At 43.7% G+C, this 18,808-nt stretch overlaps 1 protein-coding gene across 1 annotated transcript in view; it reads left to right on the top strand.

Moving 5' to 3' along the window:
• The window catches only part of IQGAP2 (IQ motif containing GTPase activating protein 2), a gene marked incomplete at its 3' end in the record, with an annotated part of 289,379 nt that overhangs the window by 860 nt on the left and 269,711 nt on the right, over nt 1-18,808 (top strand). The gene's annotated exons all lie outside the window — the stretch shown is intronic.

Below are 18,808 nucleotides of genomic sequence, written 5' to 3'. Positions count from 1 at the left end.
ACCCAGCCAGGGTCTACCCTCGGAAAGAGCTTGCTTTGGCGGATCTTGAGTGGATAGAGCCAGATTAGAACCAACCACGTGGCTTCATGTGCAGAGTTCAGAGTCTTTACCAAACATGTGTCAGGAAGTATTTCCTTTAAAACAAACAGAAAGTTGGCACGCTCTCTCAACAGGTTTGGCCCTGTCAGTGATCCCTGTGGCGGATCACAGGTTAATCTTTTGCCCAGGCTGGCCTTGGTGGCAGGGGTACCAGGTTTGGGTTAAGATGGTGAACCCTGCTGCATGTTTTGTGGTTTTGGCTGGTTGTGAGGGCCACAGGCTTGCCTAATAAAGGGGAGTAGTCAGCGTGCTCACCCTCCCTTTCCTCTCCGCAAGTCTTGGAATGAAGCATCAGAGATGAGAAGTTAGTTTTCCCAGGTGACCTTTTCTGTGTCAGCCAGTGAGGAGGCAGCCTGAGGAGTCAGCTGCAGCCTCTGTACTCTAGGGAAATGCGTTTAACAGGTAACCCGGCCCTGCCCTTTGCAGCCTTAGTTTGCACTTTGCCTAACCACGCAGAGGACAGGGTTCCCTGCGGTGGGATGTGCTCATCCAGAGTGGTGTCAACCATCTTCAGATAGGTGAAAGTCCTTTATGTGTCAGGCTCCCAGAATGTATGGTAGCTTCACTGTGTCAAATTATAAGATGGCCACAATGTGTAGAAACTAGGCGAGTATGAGTTTAAAAATGCGTTTTGATATCATATTTTAAACCATGATCTGTTTGGTGTGTCGTCCCTCACTAGTTCAGTGTGCTGGGCAAACTTACAGTGCATGCAGTGCATTAATGTGGCATTTCCATCTGTTTCCCTGCATGAGCGTCTGTGATGGCGCTTGGTTTTCATTGAATGCACCTGTAGTTTTAGAGCGCTCTTAGAAGCGGCAGTCTAGGAGATTCAGATCCCACAAACATGAAGAGCATTGCACATCGGCACATAGCCACTTTTTTTGGAAATTCTCGTCCAACTTTTCTCACGAGTCTGGCGTAATAGGTGATGTGCCATCTTGTTGGAAGTTATTTTGTGAGATGTTACTATAGAACAAAGATGAAATATTAGCTCACTAATGTAATTCTGCAGAGAAGATATGGAGAAAGGAAAAGGGTGAAGCTGCTATACTAATTTAGACGTGAGTAGAATATTATATTACAACCAGAGTATCTTTCTACAATCAAAACTAAATTTAATTGAAAGTTATGCATAGGTATGATTTGCAAAATCATTTTTGTGCTGTTGTAACAGACTGTGATGTATTTGCCAAAGGAATTCTGAAAACACGTTGCCACCATGATCTGTCAAAAGTTTTGTTCCAGTTACTTGAGAGTTAAAAAGACCAGCGATAGCAAAGAGGGGCTTTGTGACGAGACTCGGATGATTTCACTCATCACTGATGATCCAGTCAGCATTTAAGTGGCTCCTGTGGGTCAGTAATCAATATGTCTGTGGCAGGAATTGTGGTTTTCTACCCTCTGCAAAACTTCTTTCCTTTCATGAGAAACGTTGTAAATGATGTGTTTCACTATTTGCTTCTCTTTAAAAGTGTAGCATAAGCCCAGCATGGGTGTGTTTATGTGTGTGTTGCAGGGGAAGGTTCTGGCTGATGCTCAGAGCTTTTGACTGATGCTCTGGTCTGCATGGTGAGATTTCTGAATCACCTGGTAACTGGTGTGTTTCGGTGGTCAACACGACTAAGCCTCTTATCCCTTTCCCAGTACTAGAAATTTAAGTTCTGAACTGTTAAATTCAGGTGTGTAAAACAGGATTGAATACATCTGTGTTTAGGGCAGCTTGGCTCTAACGGTCTATCAGTGCTTTCCTTTGAAGGCAGAGGGATGTATGCAGTGTTGCCCTGCAATGCTGTCTGTAATAGACAAAGTCAAGTCCCTCCTACATGTAGGAATGTTTTGGTTGAGCTTTTCAAAAGGTTCTTTCAGGTCACCAGCTAAAGTGTTATTTTAGTATGCTTTTAACTTTAATTACACATGCCCTTAGCCCAAATGACTTGTTTGGGAGAGTTTAAGCTTGTAACATCCAGTTTGTTGGAGAGTTTAGTGTTGTTTAAGGTGTTAGCGAACCCCTTTTTTCCTCTAGGGAACCATTGGTTTGCTTTTGCCGCTCACCTTCCACTCCATAAGCTTTTCAGCAGCTCATTTTATTTAAAAGGCTAGTATCCAGGCGGATCTAATGCTTACCAAGTCTTCATGGTAATCAAAAGAGAAACAAAGGCCACTCAACTTCTGATCTGAGTCAGGTAAGTCCTACAGGTTAGGCACTTAAGCATGGGGTGTGGAATATAAGTTGGTGAATTTACCAAGTGCTTGTGTGTTTCATGTGCTGTTGTTATCACCTGCTTATTATGACCTCTGAGAGGGCCAGGGGTTTTCCCAAAGCTGAAACCCCCGATGCTGTCTCAAAACCACAGAGCTAGCTGGTGACAGAGGGAGTTTGGAAGCCAGTGCTGTCAGACCCTGAAGCCTTTTCTCACTGGCTGTTGCCATTTGCATCTCTTGACTCATCAAACGGGGCTTCGCTCCTCCTTTCTCTCTGTTTCAGGTGTTTGTCCTGATTTTATCAAACTGCAGAAACCTGTAGCTGTTTGGATAGTGTGCTCTTTTAAAAGAAGATGGGTGGTATTCTCTCGAGTTTATTTTGCTTTTTTACCCCTAAGGAAAAGTATCAAAGAATACATGGACTTTTTATAGAGTACATCGAGGCTTCATTAAAACATTCTGTGTGTATGTAGAGACATCCCATCTCATTGTGAGGCACTGAAATGAAAGAAAGGCTTTTCCATAATATAGCTGCATGCTCCAATGATTCCAAATAGGATAATTTGTAAAACACACTTTATTACATATACTGGCCATGCCTTAAAGTCTAGGGTTGATGAGAAATCAAGCGGAAGTTTGCAGTGGGTTGACTGACCAGTGAGCCGAGGCTTTTTCACTTTAGTGTTCCATTTCATTTTTCTCCCTTGAAAGGCAGAATGGCGTCAGTGAAGTGGCAAAAGCTTTGGTGTTGAGTAGATCCTAGTTTAAATCCTGACTTGGCCATTAACTGCCTGAGTAGCCTTGGGGTTTTCTCTTATACCTTGAAGGATGATGTTTTCCATTCCTGTGACAGTGGCTGGTGTGGTTCCTGGCACAGTGCTAAACACGTTGTAGTGACGTCAATCAATTGAGCACCTAACATGTACAGCACATTGCGGATGAAGGAAAAATGACTGAGATGGTTACAGCTTTACAGCTTATGAGAGAATCTGGAAGATGAAGAGTAATGCCTATACTTTTACTAGTGTACTTCCAAGTTCTGTGGAAGTGAAGACATGAGAGTGACGGATCTGGGTGGGGAAATGGGAAGGCTTCATGAAGGTTGTGACCACGGCCTGGAGGGAGGTCAGAGGGAAAACTGAAAGGCGTTCCCGTGTATTTGTTGCATGGGTATTTTGGTGGGGATGATGCTTAGGAGGTGTGGATAGGTGCTGTGGAAGGGAGGTGTAGCCAGAGGGGAATTTACCATGGAATCCTTTATTTGTAGGCAACAAAAGGCAGAGCTGTCCTAAGAGTAGCTTAATCTAGTCTCTCACTGAAGTATCTTGCTCTTTGAGAGGGCTTTTTCTTTTTTTAAACTTTTCATTAGATTTTATTGGCAAGTGACCTGATGAAGTGGGAAGAGTGGGTGTGCTTGGAATGCATGGGGTTGAAAAGGGCAGGAGGGTGGGTGAGGTTTGGGGATGTGTGCATCAGGGGGTGCCCTCTCTCTCACTGCTCAGAGGACCCTTCACCATGCTTCTAGGTTGGGGAATTATTTTTACTGCCATGTTGGTCAGATAGTTCCACTTGGGATAGGCTAGAAGTAAATCATGATGATGCTTCTGGAACTGGTGGCATCCAACAAATACAAAGAGAGGTAGGTCTGGACCCTCACCAGATCCTAACAGACTCCAGCCAGGGAGACAGACAGCTAACTCCAAACCATTTCAGAACATAAATTCTCTGAAAACAGGTTAAAAAAAAAAAAAGGTGTAGTTACAACAGGGCAAGGATCTTGACAACGAAATTATCTGGAGGGTAGGGTTTCCTCTCCCTCTTTTTTCCCTCATACTCTCCATTACTTAACGGCAATTTTGACTTCTCAAATTTCACTGGAGATTTAGGGCAGTCACAGGAGAACATCTCAGTTTGGTTGAAAGTGGCTAATGCCGAGTTTCCAGTTCATTAGCAGGTCCTCAGATTTGACTACATTCTCACTGGACACTCCCTTAACTTTACAATCATGGGTTGTGCATGGCCCTTTTTTCCAAGGTGACCAAAGGCACTGACAGCTGTTTCTCCGGTCAGTGCAGTGGCTTTCCTGGAGCAGCAAGGGCTGTAGAGCATCACCTGGGAACCTGTTGGAAAGGCGAATTCCCTGCCCCACCCAGACCTCCTGAGACTGGCGGTGTGTGGGGGTGGGGTCCTACAAGGGCTTCTGATGCACTGCCCTAGTGCAAGGGTGAAAAAGCATTCCTAATACACAGATTACCCTCTCCACAGTGCTTGCAAGTTTTTGTCATGTAAGTAAAAACACGTGAGCACGTTACCAAATGCTTTATTTACAGTATGCCTTGTGTGTTTGATTTGAGCACACACATGCATGGCATACAAACCCCGGCATTGATTTCTGTACAGGTTTGTGTTTATTTTATAGGATCTGTTTCAGTATGGCATTAAGGTTGCTTTTCTCCCTTCTGGGAAACAAATGTGATTTAGAAGATAAAGTGCCAAATCTCCACTAACTAGGGGTTAAGTGACATCAACTCTCCAAGGATCTCTAGGGGGAGGTGGTGCTCTTTGGAGCCACTGGGAAGGCTGAGTGAGCTGGGGAACCTGTTTGTGGAATAAGGAAGGTCCCAATCCTGGCCATTCTGGACTTTAATCCTTGCAGGGCGGGGCCTGGACAATAAGGGTTGAAAGTTGTCTCTTCCCTCCATTTTTTTTAATCCAGGACAACTTAAAGTGTTCTTCATTCATTCACAACTTTGAGAGCAGTTGAGTATGTTAGCAGAGATACTATTTGATAGGAATTAGTGCACCTAGGTCATGCCCACATTACAGAAAACTACTGATCTGTTTATTTTTCTGTTGATTAAAGATAGGAGGACATTCCTCTGATTTTTTTTTTGCTTAGGATCCCCAAAGAGGACTTTTAATTGTTCTGCTTTTTCCATTACTCCTGAATCTCTAAAGAAAGACATTTTTATATCATTTTTTGCACATTAAGGCAGATTAGTTCCTGATAATTTTGGCTCACTTCTCATTTTATTGCCAATATGAACGCAATCTTACATAACGTTAAGGCAGATCCTTAGTCATCTTCATATAAATGGACTTGATTTGCATGTGATTGAAGCAACAGATGTTTGAAATACATAAGTAATGCTTAGGTTCAGTACCTAGCTGGTAACCTGGAACCCAGGTACCTAGAAGACACTCAGTCAATATTTGCTGTTGTGACAGATTTTGCTTAAAGTGTCAGCACTGCACTGTTGGTCTGAATGAGGAACTTGTTTCTATTATCTGTTAAATTAAAGATAATCTCAAGAGTTTGACTGCCAGGCAAATATTTAATGTTGAGTTAAATTTGATTTCACCTTCTGTGGAACCTAGGCAAGTTATTTTAATTTCTCTGTGCCTCCGTTGCCACCCCTCTAAAGTGCAGATGGGAGTGCATGCTCAGAGGGTTAAATGATTCAATTCACATTCAGAATGTGTCTCCACAGTGCCCGCACTTGACTGGTGGGGGAGGGGTGGCAGTAGTATTGCCCTCATCTCTGCTGCCCCTTGCCTTACCTCCACCTCCTTGCCCTCTTCTCACTTTAACAGAAAGTGGATTTAAAATCTTGGCCCCATATTTTTTTTTGTTTGTTTTTTAAGTTGAGATATAATTGACATAAACATCCCATGCTTTCTTGAACATATATACTCAACGGGAAAATAGTTATCTATATGGAAGTGGAGTCAGTCTATCAGTTTGGGTGGAGATCAAATTCTTGTTCATGTATACTTAAAAAAAAAAAACTAACGTGTTCTTTTGCTGACTGTTGACAAATAAAGTTGGATGGTGGGTTGGATTTCTGCGCTGCATTGTTTTATCATCTTAAAAGTGGTTGCGGAATTGTCACTAGCATACCTGAGTGAGGAATTATTCTGCAGTTACTAAGCAACCTGTTGTCTCATTTCAGGGTTAAGTTGATCATAGCTGCTGCGGCTGGTTTGAAAGCCCAAGGGTTCATGACACTATCGAGATAGGAAGGAGCTGCTTGAAATAAGTGTTAATCTTCATGCCTAATTCAGATTGTGGGGTTTGGCTTCGATGAGAGGGTCGTCCAGCCTTCTGGTCAACCTAGTACTGTGGGGATTTAGAAGGGGGTTGAGCAAGAGGAGGAGGAAGTGTGCTGGGTTCATTTGACATGCCTCAGGCCTTACTGCCTCTAGAAAGATAGTGAAACTTTAGGTTCATGGGCCAGTGAAGCTCAACTTAGAGGAATAATTGGGATATTGGAGCCATTGGATGTAGAGAATCTTGGCTGCTTCTTGTGTCCCCACGTTCAGATTACTCATCCATTCTGCTCTTCCCCCTTTCTTCTACCCGGGTTTTGTTTTGTTTTGTTTGTTCCAGCAAGTTTCATACAAATGTTTCCTATCGACACTTCTCCTCCTCATCTCCCCCAGAAGGGAGCATTGGGATCAGCCAGACTTGGCTGGTTCCTACCTGGGTCCCTGGGTATGTCGGTCGCTTCCACATTCTTTGCCTCGGCCCTGGGCTGACCAGGCAGGCTTCGCAGGGTTGGGGTAAGGGACCCGGCAAGATGTCAGTCACATCATCAGCCTCACGGAATGTGAGTTCTCCGTTCACCTACCCCCTAAACTCTGGTCCCCCCGTATCAAATCCAGAGCCTTGCTCATATTGCAGTCTTAGGAAGTTTTTCCGAGAAATGGCCATTACATAGCTAACACAAATAGGCTCTCACTTTCGTTCTGTTTCTACTAATGATTTTTATTTTCCAAAGGAAAAAATTATTCATTTAAAAAGAATGAGGCCTTCTTTCTAGATTAAAATTATCCAGTGCTGAAAATTACCTGAAATCTATACCATACTGCCTTAATCCTTGTCCATTTTTATTTCCTTTATGCTTTTTTTAGGCCTCTTCCCCCTCCCTCCCTCAGTTTTTTTTTTTTAAAAATTGAGTTGTAATATTTAAAGTCATAAAATTTAAAATATAAAAAATAATAAAGAGAATGTATAAAGATACAGTTATCTGTCCATGAGAACCAGGGACACATGAGTCCTTTCTTTGCTTTGGCCCTGATTCTGGGGACAGTTTCAGAGCTTTCCTCCTCAGTTCTGCAATAGAATATATGCTGTTGTCAGTCTGAATTGGCCAACAGTTTGGAGGATTGTGCTTACATATTATTCTTCAAAGTAGACTCTGATTGTTAACTTTGCACATTTGATTAGGTGAACTCTGAGAAAGAAATGGAACTTATAATGTGCTTCTGTGTAGTAGTTTTGAAATCTCTGAAAATGTGTACCTTTGATCTGTTGAGTAGGACAGACAAAATCCAGCAACCAAACAGGGAAGATAGATTTAACCTGTGTACTCATGAATATCTCTAGAAGGTTATGCAAACATCTTTTTAGAGGTTACCTTTGGGGAGAGAGACTGAGGGCAAGGGTGAGAATATTATTTGAATTGTTTTTACCACGTATTACCTTTCAAAAAATAAAGCAAATGTGTTTTGAAAAATATCATACTACATTGGGACTTCCCTGGTGGCACAGTGGTTAAGAATCTGCCTGCCAATGCAGGGGACATGGGTTTGACCCCTGGTCTGAAAAGATCCCCTGTGCCGCCGAGCAACTAAGCCCGTGCGCCACAACTACAGAGCCTGTGCTCTAGAGCCCGTGAGCCACAACTACTGAACCCACGTGCCACAACTACTGAAGCCCATGCGCCTAGAGCCCGTGCTCTGCAACAAGTGAAGCCACTGCAATGAGAAACCTGTGCACCACAACGAAGAGTAACCCCCACTCACCGCAACTAGAGAAAGCCCACGCACAGCAGCAAAGACCCAACACAGCCAAAAATAAATAAATAAATAATAAAAATAAATTTATTAAAAATTGTACTACATTGGTGACTCTGAGAATAACATGGATAAAATAGAACAGCAATAAAATCCATGAGGGTCACAACTGTGTCTTTTGGTCACTGCTGTATCCCCAGTGTCTGGCATATAAGTCATTCAACATGTCAGCAGTAGTTCTTTCTAGGTACTGAGATAATGGGTGAACTTAAACAAAAAGTGTGTTTTCTTCTTCTCCAAAGTTTCTACTATAAAAATGTTTTTGTTTTGTTTTTTCAGACAAAGAAAAAAGACACTTTATTAATTTTATGTGCATAATACTTCTTTAGTTATTTTTTTAAAAACATCTTTATTGGAGTATAATTGCTTTACAATGGTGTGTTAGTTTCTGCTGTATAACAAAGTGAATCAGCTATACATATACATATACATATATCCCCACATCTCCTCCCTCTTGCGTCTCCCTCCCACCCTCCCTATCCCACCCCTCTAGGTGGTCACAAAACACCGAGCTGATCTCCCTGTGCTATGCGGCTGCTTCCCACTAGCTATCTAGTTTACATTTGGTAGTGTGTATATTTCCATGCCACTCTCTCACTTCGTCCCAGCTTACCCTTCCCCCTTCCCGTATCCTCAGGTCCCTTCTCTAGTAGGTCTATATCTTTATTCCCATCTAGCCCCTAGGTTCTTCAGAACTTTTTTTTTCTTTTTATATTCTATATATGTGTGTTAGCATACGGTATTTGTTTTTCCCTTTCTGACTTACTTCACTCTGTATGACAGACTCTAGGTCCATCCACCTCACTACAGATAACTCAATTTCGTTTCTTTTTATGGCTGAGTAATACTCCATTGTATATATGTGCCGCATCTTCTTTATCCATTCATCTGTTGATGGACACTTAGGTTGCTTCCATGTCCTGGCTATCGTAAATAGAGCTGCAGTGAACATTTTGGTACATGACTCTTTTTGTATTATGGTTTTCTCAGGATATATGCCCAGTAGTGGGATTGCTGCATCATATGGTAGTTCTATTTTTAGTTTTATAAGGAACCTCCATACTGTTCTCCATAGTGGCTGTATCAATTTACATTCCCACCAACAGTGCAAGAGGGTTCCCTTTTCTCCACACCCTCTCCAGCATTTATTGTTTGTAGATTTTTTGATGATGGCCATTCTGACCGGTGTGAGATGGTATCTCATTGTAGTTTTGATTTGCATTTCTCTAAAGATTAGTGATGTTGAGCACCGTCTCATGTGTTTGTTGGCAGTCTGTATATCTTCTTTGGGGAAATGTCTATTTAGGTCTTCTGCCCATTTTTGGATTGGGTTGTTTGTTTTTTTGATATTGAGCTGCCTGAGGTGCTTGTAAATTTTGGAGATCAATCCTTTGTCCGTTGCTTCAAAAATGTTTTTATACTTAGATTAGAACAGTTACCCTTTGCTACTCAAGGTACAAAGTTATTGTTAGCTATGAACTTTGCCTTGAAAAAATTAGAGTCTGAAAAACAGGTCTGTTATTATGGGAAGGATTCAGTGGAGATCTAATTTTCTAGTGTGTGTGTGTGTGTGTGTGTGTGTGTACATGCGCACATGCTTGTGTGCGAGACAGAGATTGAAAGGCTAAAGTGTTGAGAGGTCCAGGATGCTCTAGTTGTTAAGCTGTTGTAGTTGGGATCGAAATGATGAGAGGTTGGATGAAAACCATAAAGGTAAGCAAGGTGAAGTAGGGAGCGGTGATAGGCAAAAATCCCAGGTGGGCAGTAGCTAATCAAAGTTTTTTAAATTTGTGAAGGGAAAGTGTGTGGGAAGCCGACTTGTAAAAGGCAATGAATCAAGAAATAGTGTTCAGGGCTTCCCTGGTGGCTCAGTGGTTGAGAGTCCGCCTGCCGATGCAGGGGACACAGGTTCGTGCCCCGGTCCGGGAAGATCCCACGTGCCACGGAGCGGCTGGGCCTGTGAGCCATGGCCACTGAGCCTGCGCGTCCGGAGCCCGTGCTCCGCAACGGGAGAGGCCACAGCAGTGAGAGGCCCATGTACCGCAAAAAAAAAAAAAAAAAAAAAAAAAAGTGTTCACAGTGAAATAAAGGTGGTTGACATAAAAGCAGGGAATTATTCTCCTGACTCAGGAGAACTCTCAAGAGCCTCACCGAGGTAGACCACTCATTATTTTTTTATTCAACAAGACGTGCTGGGTGCTGTGTGTATGATGGAAGTTACCCGGGGCTTGCAGACTAAATGCCTTCAGGTAAAGTGTGAGCAGAGCCTTATATAAAATGGATAAGAAGCTTCGGAGTGTCCCTGAGCTGGAGATGGCATTTGCTACTTTCACCACTCAAATTGGGAGGAAAACATTTGTGAACAGTGCACAGACAGAGCAAGGTGAGTCTCCCCCTTGGAAGCTGCCATCATCCCCTGAGTTATGTTGTAAAACTGAGGTAGCTGGAATGGAAGTATTGTCACCCTGGAGGGATGAGAGTCATGGGGCACTGTGATGGCAAGGGCAGTGTCTAACGTCTGAGGACTTAGGTGGAGGTGCCACTAACTGTATGGCATGGGGTGTGGCTTCTCTGAGCTTCCGTCCACACATTTGAGAAGTGGGTTTATGTTTACCTCAAAAGGGGTGTGAGGTACGGGAGATTGTCTGAAAACTGTTCAAGTGTTATATATGGGTGGTGTGGGGTAATCTAGCTGCTTACGTGAATACCTCTTTCAGGTAGTCTTATTAGTGTTGAAAAGGGCTCATCACTCCATCGCCTACCTCAAAGGCAGTGCCACTTCAGTTTTATGACATAGGCTGGTTTTGGACCCATGTTTGAAATGAGGCTTTTTTTTTTCCCCCTTCCTTCTCCAGTTTGAAAAGGAAAATTTTCGCTTTGGGTAGCAATATGTTTGAGATATAAATTTTCTAAATCCTAGTGTGTAATCTTTGGCCAGATTCTTCCTTATCTATCTAAACATTTGTCTTACTAGGCAGTGTAAATAATGAAAACATAAGGGGATAGTAGGTGCCTCAAAGTTGAAAAGACATTTCAAGAGTGTCTTTGAGACCTCTGCTATAGGAGAATGTTTCTTAAAGGGAAACTCTTTTACAAGACATGGGAAATCTACAATGGGGGGGGGGGCATAAAGCTTGGGAGCCACTTGTTTCCTAGTCTGTTGATAGAGCTCATTTCCTTACAAAGTTGAAATGTTGTGGCTTATTTTTAAGAAAAGTAAGGGAAGGGTGGAAGGTAGGGCAGCTGGGATCATTTGGGACTGAAGAAATTTCCCAGGGCCGCTGGGTATCAACAGTGGGCCACCCTCTTAGGTTAATTGCACATCTTTGGCTGTTATACACGCCGTAATATCATATCTCGGTTTAGAGCTCTTTTAATTCCTAGTTGTCAACCTGACTGCCCATTATAATCTCCAGGGGAGCTTCACAAAGAAAACACTGATTCCCTGGATCCCAGTCCCCAGATGTTCTGTTTATTTGTTTTGGGGTAGAGCTCTGGCATAAACATTTTTATTTTGTTTTATTTTGATTTTTTTTTTTTACTTAAAAAATTTTGGAGCCCTCAAAACCACAAAGAATGATACTTTGAATGTCCATGCCTTTCACTTAGCTTCACCAGCTGTTAACATCCTGCTGCACCGTTGCATCTGCAGAGACTCTGACAGCTTAGCCCTAAATACTTCACGCAACTCACAGGCCAACAACAAGGATATTCTCCTCCACAACCCCATCTTCCGTACCACTGGTACCATGCATTCAAGTCTACCATCCACTTTTAAATTCTACTCTAAGATTTTCCTCAACTGTACTTTATAGCCATTTTTTTGGATCCAGCGTCCAGTCAAGTTTCTCACAGTGCCTTTGGCTGTTATGCCCCCCTCAGTCTTGCCCAGGCTGGAACAGTGCTTCCACTCCCTTTTAATTCAATGACATTGACTCCCCTAAGAAGCCCAGGTGCATTTCTTGGCATGAAAGCCTCATGAGTGACGACGTTTCCTCTCAGTACATCACATCAGAAGTCCACCATGTCCAACGTGGTACTACCAGAGATGAATAGATATTTTAAAAAATCTCCATAGGAGATTCCAGTGTGCAGCCAAGGTTTGAAATTCATTGAATTAATTAAAACCCCTTTCTCTGTGTGTACATGTGTTTGTCATAAAGTACAGAACATAAAGTTTACCATTTTAACCATTCTTTTTTTTTTTTTTTTTTTGCGGTACACGGGCCTCTCACTGTTGTGGCCTCTCCCGTCTGTTGTGGAGCACAGGCTCCGGACATGCAGGCTCAGCGGCCATGGCCCACGGGCCCAGCCGCTCCGCGGCAAGTGGGATCTTCCCGGACCAGGGCATGAACCCGTGTCCCCTGCATCGGCAGGTGGACTCTCACTACTGCGCCACCAGGGAAGCCCTAGTTTAACCATTCTTAAGTGTAAGTGCAGTAGCGTTAAGTGCGTTCACATTTTTGTGCAGCCATCACCACCATCCATCTCCAGAACTTTTTCATCTTCTCGAACTGACACTGTATCCATTCAACAGTAACTCCCCATTCCCCCCTCCTGCCATTGCCTGCAACCCACCCTTCTTTCTCTGTCTTTCTCTGATTTTGACTACCCTAGATACATCATATGAGTGGAGTCATACAGTATTTGTCCTTTTGTGACTGGCTTGTTTCACTTAGCTCAGTGTCCTCAAGATTCATCCAAGTTGTACCATATATTAGAATTTCCTTCCATTTTAAGGCTGAATAATATTCTCTTGTACATATATACCATATTTTGTTTATTCGTCTGTTGATGGACAGCCTGGGTAGTTTCCCTTTGGGCTCTTGCAAATAATACTGCTATGAACATAGGTGTACAAGTATATACCTATGAACAAAAGTTTACTTCTTTTGCATGTATACCCAGACATGGGATTGCTCGATTGTATGGTAATTCTATGTTTAATTTGGAGGGAATTGCCCCACATCTCTCCCTTTTCAATTAAGTGAATTGAAGCCTCAGAAGAGTAAAATATCTTTGAGTTCAAGGGAGAACTCAGAATGCAGGCCTCTGGGCTCCTGTTCAGATTACCACCCCAAGGGCATGTGTGGATCCATCTCTTCTTCATAGGGGATAAAGACCAATGTCTAGATGTGGCAAGATTTACTTCTTTGCAACCCCAGGTGGGATGCAGGACAAGGGTTAGCATGTAGCATTTCATTTACATTATGCCATACAATCCTATATAGTATCCTATATAGTATCCTAAATAGTATTACTCCATAGACAAGAGGTTGCCTTTGGACTCTGTAAGTAGTGCAGAGGGAGGTAACTGGTTGCCTCTCTGAGGTGTATAGGATTTTTTTATATATATAAATTTATTTATTTTATTTATTTACTTTTGGCTGCTTTGGGTCTTCGTTGCTGCACGCAGGATTTCTCGAGTTGTGGCGAGCCGGGTCTACTCTTCGTTGTGGTGCATGGGCTTCTCATTGCGGTGGCTTCTCTTGTTGCGGAGCACGGGCTCTAGGCACACAGGCTTCAGTAGTTGTGGCACGTGGGCTCAGTAGTTGTGGCTCGCGGGCTCTAGAGCGCAGGCTTAGTAGTTGTGGTGCACGGGCTTAGTTGCTCTGTGGCATGTGGGATCTTCCCGGACCAGGGCTCAAACCCATGTCCCCTCCATTGACAGGCAGATTCTTAACCACTGCGCCACCAGGGAAGTCCCGGGTATATAGGATTTTAAAAATAGAGTATTGTTTTCATTTGTTAAGCTGGCTTCTCCAAATACAGTTAACCCTTGAAAACATGTGTTTGAACTGCTCAGGTCCACTTGTATGTTTTTCAGTAGTAAATATTACAGTACCACATTATCCTCGGTTGGTTGACTCTGTGGATACGGAGGGACCGCCTGTAAGTTACATATGGATTTTTGACTGCAGAGGGTCGATGCCTCTGACTTCCATGTTCAAGGATCAACTGTATTAGCTGTGTGACCCGAGGCAAAATCATAACTTCCCTGATTCATGCTGTTCAACTGTAAAATGGGGATAATAACTGTAGTTAGAACTGAATGAATTAATCTACATAAAAATGCTGTGTCTGGTACTGAGAAGGCACTCAGTGCAAGCTATTAATATATCTCTCATCAATTTCAGTGATGCTAGTTAGATAATTCCAATCATCCTTGGAAGTATTATTTGGAATGCTGATATTTTTAAAATGAGTTATTGAGTTGTACTAGACTTGGTGTCTCCATTTGGCTGTCTTGTGGCTGGCAGACAGAGGCTTCTAACTTGGTGACTTTTACCCAGAGCAGAAGGTGGCAGGACCCTGTGAGAGCAAGGGCTCTAGAACAACTGTGGACTGAAAGTAAGGGGAAGCCATTTCCGAAGGGTGAGTGTTGGTCATTTTTATACACAGCTGGGGCCATGGAGTCCAGAGTAAGCAAGTGTGTTTGGAGGATTCTGGCTTCACTGTCCCTGGCTTAGGTGGAGCCAGGACTAGACAGCCTGCTGTTTTGGAAGGCTGGTCATCCTTCGGCTCCCTGGTTGGAAATGAGCATTACAAGATCAGCAGTCTAGTTCCGTGTGACCAGGTTGTTGTCTCTTAATGATTAGTTTGGAATGTGTGATGAGTATCACTGTGGAGTTCCTAGGATTATTTAACAAGAGGGTTAGGGTTAGGCTCTGCAGAATAGCCTGGAAGTATTGAAACTGGGACAGTCCTATTTCACTGGAGGATCCTGATCTTAACCCTGGTCTCTGGTTGCTGTGCACAGCCCTGGGAGAGACATCCCATGGTTTTTCGTGCCTGCTCTGAGGGGACAGGACCACGAGAGGTGGGCATTGTGTACACAATTCTAAGAAGAAGGGACTGGTTTCTACCTTTTTCTGTCAGTTTAACCTCTGATGATGCTGATAATAACAAATATATAGTGCTTATAGGTGCCAGGCGAGGCTCTGAACACTTTCTATGAATCACCCAGTTTAATCCTTACGACAACTTTCTGAGGTTGGTAATATTATCTTCATTTTATAGGTGGGAAAACTGAGGTACAGAGAGGTTAAGTAACTGCCCAAGGGCCCACAGCTAGTAAGTGGCAGCGTTAGGATTTGAACCCAGGCAGTGTAACTGCAGACATCGTGCCTGCTGTACCTGTTGGATACAAGTTAAAAAGTCAGTTTTGTGTACTTGGTACTATGGCTTCTGGGTAAAGCATTTTAGCCATTGTACTAGTTTCCTTTTGTAACAAATTAAAACAAGCTGTGTGGCTTAATGTAAGAGACATTTATTCTCTCACATTCTCTAGGCTAGAAGTCCAAAATCAAGGTGTTGGCTGGGCTACACTCTCTCTGAAGGCTCTGCTGGGAGGTCCTTCCCTGCCTCTTCCTGGCTTATGCTTGTTGCTGATAGTCCTTAGAGCTCCTTGGCTTTTAGGTGTATCAGTCCAATATCTGCCTCCGTGGCCACATGGTGTTATCCCTGGGTGTTTTTTCTTCTTATAAGTCATTGGGTTAGGGGCCACCCTAATCTGTTGTGACTTCATTTTAATTTATTGCATCTGCAAAGATCCCATTTCCAAATAAGTTCACATTGTGAGATTCCGGGCAGACATGAATTTGGGGGGGGATACTGTGCAATGCAGTAGAGCCATTAAATGTGGGCAAAGGAAGAATTTCAGACATCTGAATTTTTTAGCACAGTGACTTTAGCTAGTCATGAACAGTGATGTGTAGGGAATTCCCTGGCGGTCTAATGGTTAGGATTCACTGCTGTGGACCCAGGTTCAGTCCCTGGTCGGGGAACTAAGATCCCACAAGCATGGCATGGCCAAAACAAAGCAAACAGAAAAGTAAACAAACAAAAAAACAGCGATGCATATGGCCAGGGAGAGGCAGTGAGTTAGTGGGGTTGGCTAGTGCCTGCTGTCAAGTCCATGCTTGGTCATCACCAAAGCTGAGATATCATCACGAAAACAGATGAAAGAAGGAAAAGTGTAGAAGCAGCGGAGATCCAAGAAAGGATTTGGAAGCCTCAGAAGGCGGTGGTGCCTGGATGGGCACTACCTAGTGAGAGAAAGACAGCAGTAATCACAGCACTGTTAGGAGCCAGCACCACATGATGATAATTTAAAATCTCTCTCAGTGACTTAAAATCTATTCAGCGCATTCTGAATAAGAGAACTGGGAAGTGTGTGGTTCTTCTTAGAGATGTTTCTGTCAAGTTCACTTGGCGGTGCATGCAGGTTTAGCCAACAGTTAAGCAGAAAATAGGCTCGTTTAGAAGTCCTTTGATCAGGCTGGATGGCTGAAACATACATTGTTTCCAACATAATTTTTATGGCAACAGGACTTTCTGCCATAAACCCGTAACAAGTTTACAAATATCCACTTTCTGTTTTTTGCTGTGACTGATAAAAGGTCAGAAGTACAAATGTGGAGCTTATCTGTAGACTTCGTGAAGGGCTTACACATTGTTTTTGGTGTATTTATATCCCTCTGCCTTCATCATTCTTGTCCGCTTTTATGTTTCCTTTACCTAATTTCATTTCTTTGTATTTATACATTCCCCCCGCCCCCCACATATCTATCTTTGTTAACCTGCTCAAATACTTTTAGGAAGAAAGTGAGATGTAAGTGAAGGGGTCAGTTGACAAATGAGCCCCTTGGGCTGGTCTCTGCTCTCAGAGAGCTGACCTTCTGATGGGGGAGATGGCACAGTGGCTCAGAGCCCTGGTTCTCTCACTTACTACCATTCAGCTCTGGTTTCCCCTCCTGCAGAATGAAGGGATGAAGTAGTGGTACCTATCTGATGGCATCATGAGAACGAAATGGGATGCAAATGTAAAGCACTTAGCACAGTACCTGGCACGTAGAGCGTGCTCAGTGGGTGGAGAAAGGAGCATTCCAGAAGAGGAGATAGTGTGAACTGAAGCCCGGGATTGATATGCCTCAATCCCATGCATGCAGGGCTGATTAGAGGGAAGGAGAGCAGAGTGGATGGCGTGTCTTGACAACCACGAAGGCAAGGATTCTTAGACACTGAAGAGGCACCGACATTCGGACCATTTTCGCTTCTTCCTCCTGAGCATTCCTTCTCATCTGCAGTGACTCCAAGCCCGTGTCTGCCTTGCTATTTCTTCCCCTGTATTTGATCCATCTGGAGCTTGTCCTAGCTTAGGGCAAGCCTCTTGACTGATTCCAGCAGAATTCCAGGAGAGGTTTGAAACTCATAACCCTGGTGACCAAGACTATTTTGAGAGATGGATCCTTCATTAAAATTTTATTGCTTCAGTTTCCTTTTTCTTCTCCATCCTCTTTATTTACTACCTTCTGTTACACATAAACTTTTGAAGTCTGAATAGCAGACAGCTGTTAATGTTGCCATTGGAGAACCACAGAAAACCTAAACTAGTTTTGAATGATGTGGAGAAGTGCTTATAAAATAAAGTGAGAGGGCTTCCCTGGTGGCGCACTGGTTGAGAGTCCGCCTGCCGATGCAGGGGACACGGGTTCGTGCCCCGGTCCGGGAAGATCCCGCATGCCGCGGGGTGGCTGGGCCCGTGAGCCATGGCCGCTGAGCCTGCGCGTCCGGAGCCTGTGCTGTGCAGGGGGAGAGGCCACAACAGTGAGAGGCCCGCGTACGGCAAAAAAAAAAAAAAAAAAAAAAAAAAAATAAAGTGAGAGGGCTTCCCTGGTGGCGCAGTGGTTGAGAGTCCGCCTGCTGATGCAGGGGACACGGGTTCGTGCCCTGGTCTGGGAAGATCCCACAGTCCGTGGAGCAGCTGGTCCCGTGAGCCATGGCCACTGAGCCTGTGCGTCCGGAGCCTGTGCTCCGTAACGGGAGAGGCCACAGCAGTGAGAGGCCCATGTACCACAAAAAATAAATAAATAAAGTGAGAAAGCAGGATACACTGTGGTGAATTTAGAACTTAACTCTTGTGGGGGAAAGGACTGGAAGGAGGTACATCACACTGTTAACAGTTGTTTTAAGTAGAACTATGTTTCCTACTCCGTAGTTTTCATTTCTCTTAGAGAGACCTGTAATCATTAAAAATGGGGGGGACCCCACCCACATTAGTTTTCATATTACTGCTTCTGTTTGTGAGATAAGAAATTCTTCCCCATGTAGAAACTGTTGGTGTGATGAAATGAATTGCCAGTGAATCAGCTTGCTGGCCTGGCTTTTCTGCTCCCTTTTTCCCAAGCCTATGGGCTTCATCCAGCCATTTAGACCTTGTGGGTCAGTGCTTGTGTGCCACATGGAAACGTGTGCTGGTGTCAGGAGTTGGAGGATGGAATGAATTGGAATTAGAAGTTGTTGTGTAACTCACTTCATGGGTCAGATTGAGAGCAGGTTTTCCCATGGTCTGTGCCAATAAACTCACTGTTGAGACCCTCGAGTCACAAGATGAGAGTGTGTGTGCCCAGGTCTGAGTTTCCCTTCATCGGCGTCCAGTCATTTCCAGTGGGCAGAATTTCGGTCAGCTGGCGCATCACCAGCAAGGGCCAAATTAAGCATAATTGCACATGAGCTTAACTTTCAGGTCTGTGGCTTACTGTGCTCTGCAGAAGCATGCCAGGCCTGGAGCTTTGTTCTCCCTGGGAATAGCATGCCCAGAAGAAAGGTTACAGTATAATTCATCATCCAAACCTAGATACCT

Source organism: Hyperoodon ampullatus (assembly GCF_949752795.1).
Source record: "Hyperoodon ampullatus genome assembly, chromosome: 4".
Lineage (NCBI taxonomy): Eukaryota > Metazoa > Chordata > Mammalia > Artiodactyla > Ziphiidae > Hyperoodon > Hyperoodon ampullatus.
Note: the sequence above shows the minus strand (reverse complement) of the source record. Positions and strands in the feature narration are given on the sequence as shown.